Source organism: Tamandua tetradactyla, chromosome 18 (genome assembly GCF_023851605.1).
Source record: "Tamandua tetradactyla isolate mTamTet1 chromosome 18, mTamTet1.pri, whole genome shotgun sequence".
Lineage (NCBI taxonomy): Eukaryota > Metazoa > Chordata > Mammalia > Pilosa > Myrmecophagidae > Tamandua > Tamandua tetradactyla.
The window spans coordinates 8,281,046-8,293,988 of NC_135344.1; the positions used below are offsets into that span (position 1 = coordinate 8,281,046).

General features: G+C 43.2%; 1 non-coding gene across 1 annotated transcript; it reads right to left on the minus strand.

The window, feature by feature from the left end:
* Window positions 1–11,296: 11,296 nt before the first annotated feature.
* LOC143662822 (U6 spliceosomal RNA) lies at window positions 11,297–11,399 on the minus strand. Its single transcript, XR_013165595.1, has one exon. It is a non-coding gene; the product is annotated as a U6 spliceosomal RNA (small nuclear RNA).
* Window positions 11,400–12,943: the final 1,544 nt, after the last annotated feature.

Below are 12,943 nucleotides of genomic sequence, written 5' to 3' on the forward strand. Positions count from 1 at the left end.
GGGAGGCATTTTCCTTCTTCATCTCCTAAGGTCGCTGGCTGGTTCTCTCTGCTTATTGTGGCTATGTCATTCTCTGTTCTTTCTGAATCTCTCACTTTCTACAAATGTTTCCTCTTTTATAGGATTCCAATAAACTAATCAAGACAAACCCAAATGGGTGGAGACACGTCTCTACCTAATCCAATTTAACAACCACTCTTGATTGAGTCACATCTCCAGGGAGATGATCTAATTACAGTTTCAGACATACAGTACTGAATAGGGATTAGAAGAAACAGCTGCCTTTACAAAATGGGATTAGGATTAAAACATGCTTTTCTAGGGTACGTACATCCTTTCAAACCAGCCCAGAGGTTTAAAAAGTAAGATAGATAGGCTTTAGAGGAGATAAAATAGAAATTAAAAAATTAAAAATAACTTTAAAATACTTAAGTTAATTTTAATTAACTTACTTTTAAAATGACCTTAAAAGGAAATATTTTCTCCCATTTCCTCACTGAAGGTCGATGAATAAGGGCAGCAGCTAAATACCTCTGCCCATCTGCCTTCCACATATACACTGAGTGTCTAGAGTACAGTTTCTAATATTTTTCTCTCCAAAGCAGTGCTCCTTGTATATTCCATATTTTGGGTGTTTTCAACAATACCAGGACAAAAGAACTGGGACAAACAGCTTTCTGCTGGTCTCATAACAGCAATTTGAGCATTGAAAAGAAAACATGCTTGATTCAAATTTTGCAGGTCTGTGTTCAGGAAAGAGAAGTTCATATAACATGCACCAAAGGTGGTATGAGTGAATTAGGGCATACTTGGTTTTTATTGGTCTTTGTAAATGGGGGAATGATAGTGTGTGTGCATGGTTTATTCTTTTAAATCCAGGTTTATTTATGAAGAAGTAGATGCCTCTTGTTTCTTCCGCATCAGCAGAGGATGATGACTAGAAGGAACTGATTCGCCCCAGCAAACGGAGGGCCTGTGGAGGGCGCGGGGCGCGGTAGGGCATCAGTGGAGGGGAGCTGGGGAAAAGCACGTGGGGTCCCGCCGTTAGGGCCAGTCTTCCCAGAGCGAGGGGCTTCCTGACGCCACGACAAGTTGACAGTCCTGCCCGGGGGCCCTCGGAGATGCGGTGGCTGCGGTGGGGCCGTGTCGCTGGACGTTGCCATTGTCCCTGGGCACGTCCCTACGCACGAGATGCGCAGAGAGTTAAGAGGAGTCGCATGCGGGATCTGATGGGCTCAGCTGCGAGCCCCGTCCGAGTCCTTTCTCTAGGAACGTGAAGACATCTGTCCCCTCGGGGATGGCCGACCTCTGAAGGGACTGCGCTGCCCTTCCCACCTTCTCATGCTTCAGGCTCTTTATTACTCGCCGCCATCTGTTCCCAAAGCGGACGAACTTCTGTGCTCAGATGAAAATTTCCCTCAAGTGAGGCAGAAGGCAGGGCCTGAATGTTTTATGCTTTGCCATATCGTTTTCTCCCAGAATATTAAGAATTCATGCCAACATTTGCTAAGGTGTAATCTGAAGAATGCTGTGCTTTGTGAAGCATTTACCTTGGAAAAGAAAAGAAAGAGGCAAAAAGAACCTGGATGCCCTCAGAGCTGAGGTTTCACACCATGAATCCACACCAGTAAAAACAGACAAATCAATCTATTGCAAGTCTGTTGAGGAACGGGCTATTTCTGTAGTCTCAGAGAACCTCCCCACAAAATCTTTAGTCATCACAGAGGGGAAAAGTGGCGAGGGGCTCGGAGCCATCGTCCTCAGCAAGGGGCTGGGTTGAAAGCCCCCCCGTCCCCGAGAGGATGCGTGAGAAGGTCACGGCCTCCCTGTGATTCCTGCCCACGGTGCTGCCATGGCACACGGCCCAGCTGAGGCTCCGTCCATAGCGGGTCTGACGTGTTCGAAAGTAACAGAGTCATGCATGTCAACAAAAAAATAACTGAGAAACGGTTCCAGATGGAAAGAGACACAACCAAATCCACCACGTGATTCTGAACTGGGTTATTTTACTATAACGGATGGTATTTGAACAGCTGGCAAAACTCCAGAGGCGCCTGAGGCTCAGGTGTAGTAGTGGCCCGTGCTCATTTCCGGCTTCTGGTGTCATGTTGTGGTTGGGGATGAGACAACCTTGCTTGCAGGAAACACAGGAGAACGGATTTGGGGGTCACCAACCTCAGCGCCAGCAGTTTATTCTCAAGCGGTGCAGGAAAAAAGAATCCTTTGTACTGCACTTGCGACTTTTCTGTAAGTCAGAGATTGTTTCTCGTAAGTCATTAAAACTATCCAGTAAGGGGCATTTAAAATTTCTGTTCATATGTAGGCGAGTCGATCACAAAAATTCTTAGGTAGGCAAACCTACCACATGACTTCAACGGCATAGGTTCAATGATATGACAAAAGCATAAACTTTTTTTAAGATCCATTCACTTCTGAACCATTTCCCTTTCCATATTTGCAATCCACGTCTACAACAGCGAGAACGCTGTCTTCTCTCTCCTAGCCATATTTAATTATTCCATCAGTTCCCCTTGAGGTGACCATCTCCCAGGCCCTCTCCTGCTCGGCACCAGCGCTTTCCCCTACCTTGAACTCCCACTCCTTGTCCCCCACCGCCCCGTCCTCCCCACAATGCTGCTGTCACTCTGATGGGCTCTGCCAGGCCACTGCTGCCCCCTGGGAACATTGTACTCAAAGGCCCCCTTCTCTGGTCTGCTCCCCCCATCCCAACATGTGCAGACACCTACCTTGTTTGGCCCCAGGGAATGGCTCCCCCCCCCCCCCCACCGGTTTGACAGCTACGGTCCCTGTTTGCATCTCTGGGAGCGACCAGCATCTGTGGCTCCCTTTGCCCTCCTTGTACTTGCTCCAGCCCCACTCACTTCCAGAAAACCCCTGGGTTTGCCTCGCACGGCGCCGCCCCTCTCCTCCTCCAGGATCCCCTCCCCTGCCTCTGCGGTCAGCTCCTGGGTGTCCTGCCCAGCAGGCTGCCTTTCTCTGGCCACAGTCATGGCCTGAGGAAGACGAAATGGTGGCTGCTCACCAGCCGCTTCCTAGGAGGCTCAGAAGCCGCGGGCCGGAGCACCTTCCTGTCTTCGGCCACTCGAGAGGACAGGGCAGGGGCCGCGCATGTCGGGCTGCGGGCGGGGGTGGGGCTCATGCCCCCGTCTTCAGAGTACCGAGAGGCACAGGTGGGTGGGGATGCCCTCCGGTCCTGCTCCTTTCAGCTGCAGAGCCTGGGGAGCTGATTTCCTCTCACGTGTGAAAGCAGCAACAGGCCAGGACCGGGCGGGTCGGGTGGGAACTCCACGTAAAATCCTAACCATGGACAGGGGCAGTGGGGGAATATAATAATAATAGCAGTGATCAAAGAAAATGGCATGCATGGAATGCAATGGATGAGAAAAGAGTTCATAGCCTAAAGAAACCACATCTTTCCAGCTATAAATCCAGGCTATAACTTTTTAAATGCAATGACGAGATTTTACAACAGACATGTAAGGTAGCTTTATGACTTCTCCAAATAGTTCTGCTCAATATAATTTTAAACAAGGTATTTGCATGGCATATAAAAATGCTTCAGACCTAGGAATTTATTTCCTTTTTTGCTATGTAGATTATTTTGACCAAAAAACAGACTATATAATTAAGGTAAGTCCTTTAAATGCATTAAACAATTGGATCTTCCTTCTTGTTCTGCAAATATGCTCAGACATGAAAGCTGGCCTCTTATGAATTGTAACATAACATTAGTTTCTATGAATACTACTTCATAATGTCATGATTTCCTTAGAGAACCCAAGGGCACTTCCAAAGTCCCTTTCAGTAAGTAGGAACATCACATTTGGGGTTCCCTCGGGCAGTCATGCCAAAAGAACTTCATGGTAATATCTGTAAAAGGTGCGAAGGCGAACAAAGACCTGAATTATGTTTTTCATATTCCATGCAGCCTTAACCCTGAGCAGATGGGGGCCTGTTGAATTCCCATCGCTGTGTTTAACCAAAGCTCCTAACGTCTGCTCCAGCCGTATTATAGAATCCCCCTTTTGTGGGATAATATGATGTGGGAAGAAAAGACACAGCTCCATTAAAGTCAGGATGTTTTTGTGGGACTCTGTTAGTTACAGCCTATCGCCTTTTACGTTTCAGCACTTTTGCAGTCTAAGGGCTCAGCTGGAGCAACGGTGACTTTTGCAAACCTTGTCCTTCCTTCCCACTGGCTTGTCACTTCCCTTCAGGCATGTGGGGATTCCAACAAAAGCTGCATTAAGAGCAGCTCTCTTTCCTCTCACCAGATATAGTCTAATAATTTACCTCTGCAGCAGATTCAGAGCTACCTTCTTTGTGCTGGTTTTTATTAAATTACCATGAATGCCACATTAATAGATGCACACAGACCCCTCGAAGCACCACAGTGGAGGGAGAATTTACTGTCAAATTCAAGTTCTGCAAAAACTGCTGCGTAAGTACAGCCCTGCTCAGCACCTGTCAGAGAGGGAGCTGCCCAGACCGTGGATTTATTGAATCCTCACTAACGCTCTTGTAAATGGGTGCACTAACTGGAAGAGATAAAGCCAGTGCATGGGAAACAGAGAACAATGAGGCTGCTGAGGTTCCAGCAGACAGTGGAGGTATTCTTTGGGCAGATTGTTCCCCCATCATCCTTATGACTTGGGGAATCCTCTGACAGCTATAGATTCGGGGGCTGTAATGAATTGAAAGGTGGTCTCCCACCAGTTACATCCACCTTCTAATACCCAGTCCTGTGAGTGTGACCTTATTTAAAAAAGGACCTTTGCTTTTAAGTTAAGGACTTTGAGATGAGCCCATTCTTGATTACCTGGGTGGACCCTGAATCCAGTGACTGGTGTCCTTAGAATAGAAGAGTTGGGGAGAAAACACACAGAGGAGAGAAGGTGGCGAAGTGAAAATGGAGGCAGGCATCAGAAGGAGGCAGCCAGAAGCCAAGGAATGCCTGGAGCCACCAGAAACTGGAGGAGACAAGGGAGGGTCCTCTCCAGCATGGCCCTGCTGACATGAGTTCAGACTCCTGGCCTCCAGACCTGTAAGAGAATATACATTTCATAAGCCATCCAGTTTGTGGCAATTTATTACAATAGCCACAGGAAGATAAATACAGGTCCCAACCCAGGCCTGCTGCAAGAGGTGACAGTCCTGTGGTAAGATATAGGCTTGAGAGTTCTCATAGGGATTCTGATTTTTGGATAGGTTTGAGAAATACCACGTGAGTCGTTGATCTAGCTCAGGGGTTCTTGATACCTACTGTTCATTGAATCACCTAGAAAACTTTCAAAATGCTGCTGTCTGAGCCCCACCAGCAGAGATGTTGATGTGGCCTGTGGTAGAACTGGGCTCCCCCAGTGATTCTAATGTCAGGTAAGTCTGAGAACCACTGGCTACCCAAGATGTGAAAGATCAACAGATGTGTTGGGAATGTCAAATGGCGCAGTCACTGTGGAAAGCAGTATGGTGGTTCTACAAAATGTTAAATATAGAGTGACTATAGAACCTAGCAATTCTACTCCTAGGTACATTGTCAAAGAAATTGAAAGAAGGGACTCGAGACACTTGCACACCAGTGTTCATAGCAGCCAAAAGGTGGAAACAACTCGTGTCCATCAGCAGAAGAATGGACAAACAAAATGTGGTACACACATACTATGGGATAATTTTCAGCAGTAATAAGGAAGGAAGTTCTGAGCCATGCTGCACCGTTAATGAACCTTGGAAATATTATCCTGGATGAACTCAGCAAGGTGCATAAGGACAAATATTGTGCCTTATATATGATTTCACTTGTATGAAATATCTAGAAATAGCAAATTCATAGAGGCAGAAAGTAGAGTAGAGGCTACCAGGGTATGGGGGAAACTGTTGCTCAGTGACTGTAGAGTAGGTGTACGCTTTGGAAATTTTAAAATAAAATTAATTTTAAAAGTATCTAGACATGTAGAACCCCTTGTTATTCGGCTAGGATGCTGGTTCTTCTTGGTCCTCATTCTCCCAACTTCTTTGCAGCTGCTAACCCTGGCGATGACTCTCTTTTGTCTCCAAAGCTCTGTCCACCCTTGTTTACCCTCTTTTCCCTATCTTATCTTCCTCTACTTCCCCTGCCTTACATTTTTGTTTCAAGAGAGACAATATTTATATGCAAAATGCATAGCTCTTAATATATAGATCTTTGAGTTTGGGCAGGTGTGGCCTATCTGTGTAATCCCTACCCCAACCGACTTGGGGGACATTTCAGTCATTCCAGAATGCTCTCTCAGGCCCCTCTCCTGTCTACTTTCCCACCGACGCTATGACGTCTGTCACCACAGATTGTTTGTTCTCCTATGGAATACGTGGTTTTTTCCCTCTGGCTACTCCAAGACTTTTCTTCTTTAGTTTTAGTTTTATCAGTTTGACTCTGACTTTACCTTTCTCTGAGCTTCTAGGATCTGTGGGTTGTTGTTTTTCATCAAATTTGGAGTTATTTTTGACCATTGTGTATTCAATTTTTTTCCCTTCCCATTTTCTATCTCTCCTCTCCTGGGTCTCTAATTTCTGTCTTTAAATTGTCATCTCTATGCTAACAAGTCTTCATTCCTGTCTCTTCTTCTGAGTTCTGAAATTTGCTGAATGCTGGAAGTCTGTATTAGTGGCATTTCAAATCCTGAACTTGCTCCCCCTTCCCGTTTCTTTAATAACCACTTTGACACAATTGTTCTCCTGAATATAAGATTAGACATCCTAAGATAGCATTTTCTGAAATGTGTTCCTGGTAAGTGTTTCTTGAGGTATAAATATATATCCACTGTGTGTGTGCGCACATGTGTGCTCCTGTCTGTCTGTCTGTCTATGGGGGGAGGGCCTATGGTCAAATAAATTAGAGATAGTCTTCATTCTAACTCCCTGCCTTAGATATTGATCATGATGAATTGCCATATAAATGTACTTAGAAGTCCTAAGAGAGAAGACTTTCTTTATTTATTAATTAGAACAAAATTAAGAACAAACAAAAACATTAACATATTCTGTTCTACATATATAATCAGTAATTTTCGATATCACATAGTTGCATATTCATCATTTCTTAGAACATTTGCATCAATTCAGAAAAAGAAATAAAAAGACACTAGAAAAAGAAATAAGACAATAACAGAGAAAATAAAAACGATTATACATACCATATCCCTTACCCCTCACTTTCATTTATCACTAGCATTCCAAGCTAAATTTATTTTAACATTTGTTCCCCCTATTATTTATTTTTATTCCATATATTCTACTTGTCTTTTAACAAGGTAGATAAAAGGAGCATCAGACGCAAGGTTTTCACAATCACACAGTCACATTGTGAAAGCTATGTCATTATTCAGTCATCATCAAGAAACATGGCTACTGGAACACAGCTCTACGTTTTCAGGCAGTTCCCTCCAGCCTCTCCACTACATCTTGAATAACAAGGTGATATCTACTTAATGCGTAAGAATAACCTCCAGAATAACCTCTCGACTCTGTTTGGAATCTCTCAGCCACTGACACTTTGTCTCATTTCACTCTTCCCCCTTTTGGTCGAGAAGGTTTTCTCAATCCCTTGAAGCTGGGTCTCAGCTCATTCTAGGGTTTTTCTCAATCTCTTGATGCTGTCTCAGCTCATTCCAGGATTTCTGTCCCAGGTTGCCAGGGAGGGCCACACCGCTGGGAGTCATGTCCCAGGTAGACAGGGGGAGGGTGGTGAGTTTGCTTGTTATGTTGGCTGGAGAGAGAGGCCACATCTGAGCAACAAAAGAGGCTCTCTTGGGGGTGACTCTTAGGCCTAACTTTTTTTTTTTTTTTTAAAGGAAAGACAGAGAGAAGGAAGGAAGGAAGAGAGGAAGAAAGGGAAACATCTTTTAAACATTTTCTTGTTTTATTGTATTTTGTTTCTCCGTTTTCGTTACATGGGCTGGGGCTGGGAATCGAACCGAGGTCCTCCGGCGTAGCAGGCAAGCACTTTGCCCGCTGAGCCACCGCGGCCCACCCTCTTAGGCCTAACTTTTAAGTAGACTTGACCTATTCTTTGTGGGGTTAAGTTTCATATGAACAAACCCCAAGACTGGGGGCTCAGCCTATAACTTTGGTTGTCCACACTGCTTGTGAGAATATCAAGAATTCAGCTTGGGGAAGTTGAATTTCTCCCCATTCTCACCATTCTCCAAAGGGGACTTGGCAAATACTTTTCCACTCACTGATCAAATCACTCTGGGATTCACTGGGGCATCACTCTGGACAAACCAACAAAATCTCATGTCCTACTCAAGATTCCAAGTACTTATGGTGTTCAATCAAGCTATCTACGTAAGTTACATTAGGAAATGCACTAGTCAAAATATAAATTTTGTACCAAATAAATCTTTTTTTTGCTTTAGTCTCACACATAAGGTGAAATTTTAAAATATTACCATCTATTTTTAGCACCCTGCAGTAATGGCATTCCTTTGTTCTTCCTCATACAAAAACATTTTTAAAATTTGTACATTTAATCACTATTATTATACACTCTAGGCATTCCTAGCTTATACCATCTCAATCTTTGTTGTCTTTCTTTCTGATTTCATTTATGCCCCCAGCCCTCCTCCCTCTATCATTCTCACTTTGAGCTTCATTCAGTGTTTTAACATAATTGTTTACAGTTAGGTAGTATTGTGCTGTTCATTTCTGAGTTTTTATATTCAGTCCTGTTGCTCAGTCTGTATCCCTTCAGCTCCAATTACCCAATATCTTACCCTATTTCTATGTCCTGATGGTCTCTGTTACCAATGACATATTCCAAGTTTATTCACTAATGTCAGTTCATATCAGTGAGACCATACAGTATTTGTCCTTTTGTTTTTGGCTAGTCTCACTCAGCATAATGTTCTCAAGGTGCATCCATGTTGTTACATACTTCATAAGTTTATTCTGTCTTAAAGCTGCATAATAGTCCATCATATGTATATACCACAGTTTATTTAGCCACTCGTCTGTTGATGGACATTTTGGCTGTTTCCATCTCTTTGCAATTGTAAATAATGCTGCTATAAACATTGGTTTGCAAATGTCTGTTTTGTGTCTTTACCTTTATGTCCTTTGAGTAGATACCTAGCAATGGTATTGCCGGGTCATATGGCAATTCTATATTCAGTTTTTTGAGGAACCGCCAAACTGCCTTCCACAGCGGTTGCACCATTTGACATTCCCACCACAGTGAATGTGTGCCTCTTTCTCCACATCCTCTCCAGCACTTGTCATTTTCTGTTTTGTTGATAATGGCCATTCTGGTGGATGTGAGATGATATCTCATTGTGGTTTTGATTTGCATTTCTCTAATGGCCAGGGAAGTTGAGCATCTCTTCATGTGCGTTTTGGCCATTTGTATTTCCTCTTCTGAGAAGTGTCTATTCAAGTCTTTTTCCCATTTTGTAATTGGATTGGCACCTTTTTGTTGTTGAGTTGAACAATCTCTTTATAAATTCTGGATACTAGACTGAGAAGACTTTTTTTACTTCAGGTAAAAGTTAAAACATCACTCAACATTTTACCAAACTACTTGACCGTAAAACTCTTTTTTAGAAGAGAATAGAAATTCTATTAAAATCCATGGAGAAAAATTTGGGAAATATTACCAAAGGATATTGGTACATCTGCTTATATATTCATACAATCAATTTCCACCCCTCATCAATTCTACTTCCCAATATCTCCTGAATCTCTCTCTGTCCCAGTGTCCTCATTTTGACTGCTTTGGCTTTAGGCCTCCGTCCCCTCTCAGGACTATTGTGGAGCCTCTTACTACTCTCTCTTTTTGATTTCCTGTACCTGAAGTCCAGTCTTCACTTTGCTGTGAGAATAATCTTCAACACAGATCACACTTTCTTAAAAACTTTCAGTGACTGCTCACTACCTGGAGAAGGAAATCCAAACTCCTCAGCAAAGGATGGAATATTGTTTTTTGATCAGCAAGCCCTCCATCGCTCCTACCCAAGTGGGAGGTTTCCATGAGGGAAAGGAAGTAGAAGAGCAGGTTTCATGGGGTTAGAGTTATGGGGGCAGGGAGACCAGGCTGGGGCTGTCGACTGGAAAGCCATGCTTGGACCCACTAAGCCGGGCTGAAAAGGGAAAGGAAAGCATCAGCTGCAGAATAAAAACCAAAATTAGTTGTCAGAAGAAACGAATTAATCCATCTAGCTGGAAGGACTAGGTAAAGGAGCAAGGAAGAAATGGGTAGGGGTGTGGTCATGGGAGGGTTGAGAGAATGGCGTGAGAAGGAAGGTAAAGTGACTGCTGGGCATCTAGTGGTGACCATGGCCTCTGACACATCTTGCAGTGACCAGGCCAGACATTTCTAGCCTCATCTTCACTGTCTGGCCCCATGGGCCTCGTGGCTCTAGGCCAGTGACCACATCATGCTTTCCTGGGCCCCTGCTTGTAGAAACAGTGTCTTCAAACCACCCTGAATCCTGTTACTTTTAATAAATATCTTCCTTGGTTCCAGAAAACTTCACTTCTCTGTTGTCAAAGCTTTTGTCCTGTTTTGTTTGTCTTTTTGTTTTCTGCTTGTTGGCACTTGCTGAAGGGCCATTGGGGCTGCCCGGATTTGCTCTGTGAGATCTCACTCTTATTCTCGACATTTCTCTCACTTGAGTGTTTATTGTGTGTAGGTGCCTGGGATGATTTACACTAAGGAACTAATAGTTCTTTTCAAGAACAGTGCATATCCTTTCCCATATCCAAGTCTTTTTTTTTGGGGGGGGGGGGTGTTTCTCCCTTTGTAGAATGCTAAATTGTTCTTTACGAAATCCTTGCACACTTCTGGGTAAGCGTTCTCCTGGGTATATCATGTCCTAAGCACTTTACATGCAATTAGTTCTCAGAAGAAGCCATGAGATCAGTACTATTATTATCCCATTTTCCAGATAAGGATAATGAGAAGAAATTTACAGAGAATTAAAGTAAATCATCTTTCACAGGGGTAGAGCTGGGATTTGAACTCAGCCTGTCTGGATCCCAACCCCAGATGCTAAATCATAAAGCTGGATTGCTTCTCTTGAGAAAAGGAAAGAAGATTGAGCCCTAGGACTTGTTCACTGTAACAGGAAAATGGAAATATGAGATGCCACCTAGCACTGATGTAAGACAGATGGTGGGAGTCTCTATTCCCTTAGTTGACTCTAAATAGCACATTTTGATTTTATGCTTCTTCCAGCTGGTGACACTCTACCTCCCCTCTGGCAGACCAATGAAGCTGGCAAGGTTATCTTGCCTGATTTTTTTTTTAATGGAATGCTTCACAAATTTGCGTGTCAACCTGTGCAGGGGCTATGCTAATCTCTGTATCATTCCAATTTTACTATATGTGCTGCTGAAGCGAGTACTTGCCTGATTAAAAAAAATTTTTTTATTGACAAAACACAAGCATTCTTAACATAATTGTTAGTTATGCTAATTGAAGTGTCCATTCCCTGTTTAACCATTGTTCAGAGCTCTCCACACATTGGAATTCCAGATATCTAGTTCAGACTCTAGAAATCTGGCATGCCCTCTGCCTAGGAGGAATGAATGGAAACCACTGACAAATGTCTTCAGAGTTACAGCCAGCTGGGTCAAATCAAGAACTCTTCAAAGACTGGATGCAATCAGGCCAAGAGCTCCACTTTGTCCTGAGCTGGACACACCCACTGTTCTCTGGCAATAAGCAGAGGGGGAGCACACTGGGCGAGTCCTGGCGACCAGGTCTCACAGTTCACAGGAAACTTCTGCAAGGACCATGGCTAACACATCGGTATCCCTGAATTAAATAAATTGGAAATGAAGTAAATCAACATTAATAACACAAATAATGATACAATCACCTTGATAAGAATAAACATTTTTTGTAATTCTTTGCTGTGAAACATAATTAGCCTGTTAAAATCCAATTATTGGCAACTACTTGAAATAATATACATTATTTTTATGTATTATGCCTATTTTCATAGACTAAATACAAATTGGTATCAATGACTGTGATATTTAACTTAATGTGTATGATTTTTTATCAGACTTGTATCTAAGTAAAGCTGACAGCAATTATTGGCAGCCCATCTCATGTGGCAGCTGCAGCTTCAAGGAAAAGCAATGCTGATTTTCACCATCTGTGCCAAAGACCAGGAATCCTGTTGGGTTCATCTAGAAATCAATACATATTCATTGAGTTCCCTCTGTGGGTAGAATGCCATGTGCTTCACTCAGCATTTATTTGTCCATAGCATTCATTTCTCCTCCAAAAGAATGCTGACTTTCTGCTAAAAAAAAAAACCAAACCTTCCCATTTCCACATACACAAATGGTGAGAACACTACAAGAATGTGAATGGTGAGTTCTCCTAGGTGTGACTCCAGTTGGGTTAGAGTAGCAGGATAGATAGAAAGTGAATTAAGGTTAAGAACCGGTCTATGATTCTATGTTGGAGTACATAATTCAGTCTGCACCATCCATCATCTATCTATCCACCTGTCTTTCCCTCTCTCTCTCTACCCACCATCTATTTATCTATAATCATCTCTCTCTATATAAATAAATATCATCTATTATCTATGTATGTATCTATGTATGTATCTAATAATGAACCTATCATCTAGTTAATATCTTCTTTGAAGACTTCTTTTTCTTTTCTCAGCCCCTAAATGTCGATCTTCCGTAGGATTTGGTCTCCGAGTCTTTGCTGTTCTCGCTCAACTCCCAGCAGACCTATGGTTCCCTCTCCCTAAGCAGGTTTGGAAGGGAAAGCATCACGGATAACACTGCACAGTGATAGTGAGGACGAACTCTGGCCACAGGATGCTCGGGTTCAAATGCATCTTCTCCACTTACTAGCTCTGTGACCTATCTGTGCATCAGGTTATTCCTTCGTAAAATTGAACTGATCGTAGCTGTGGGG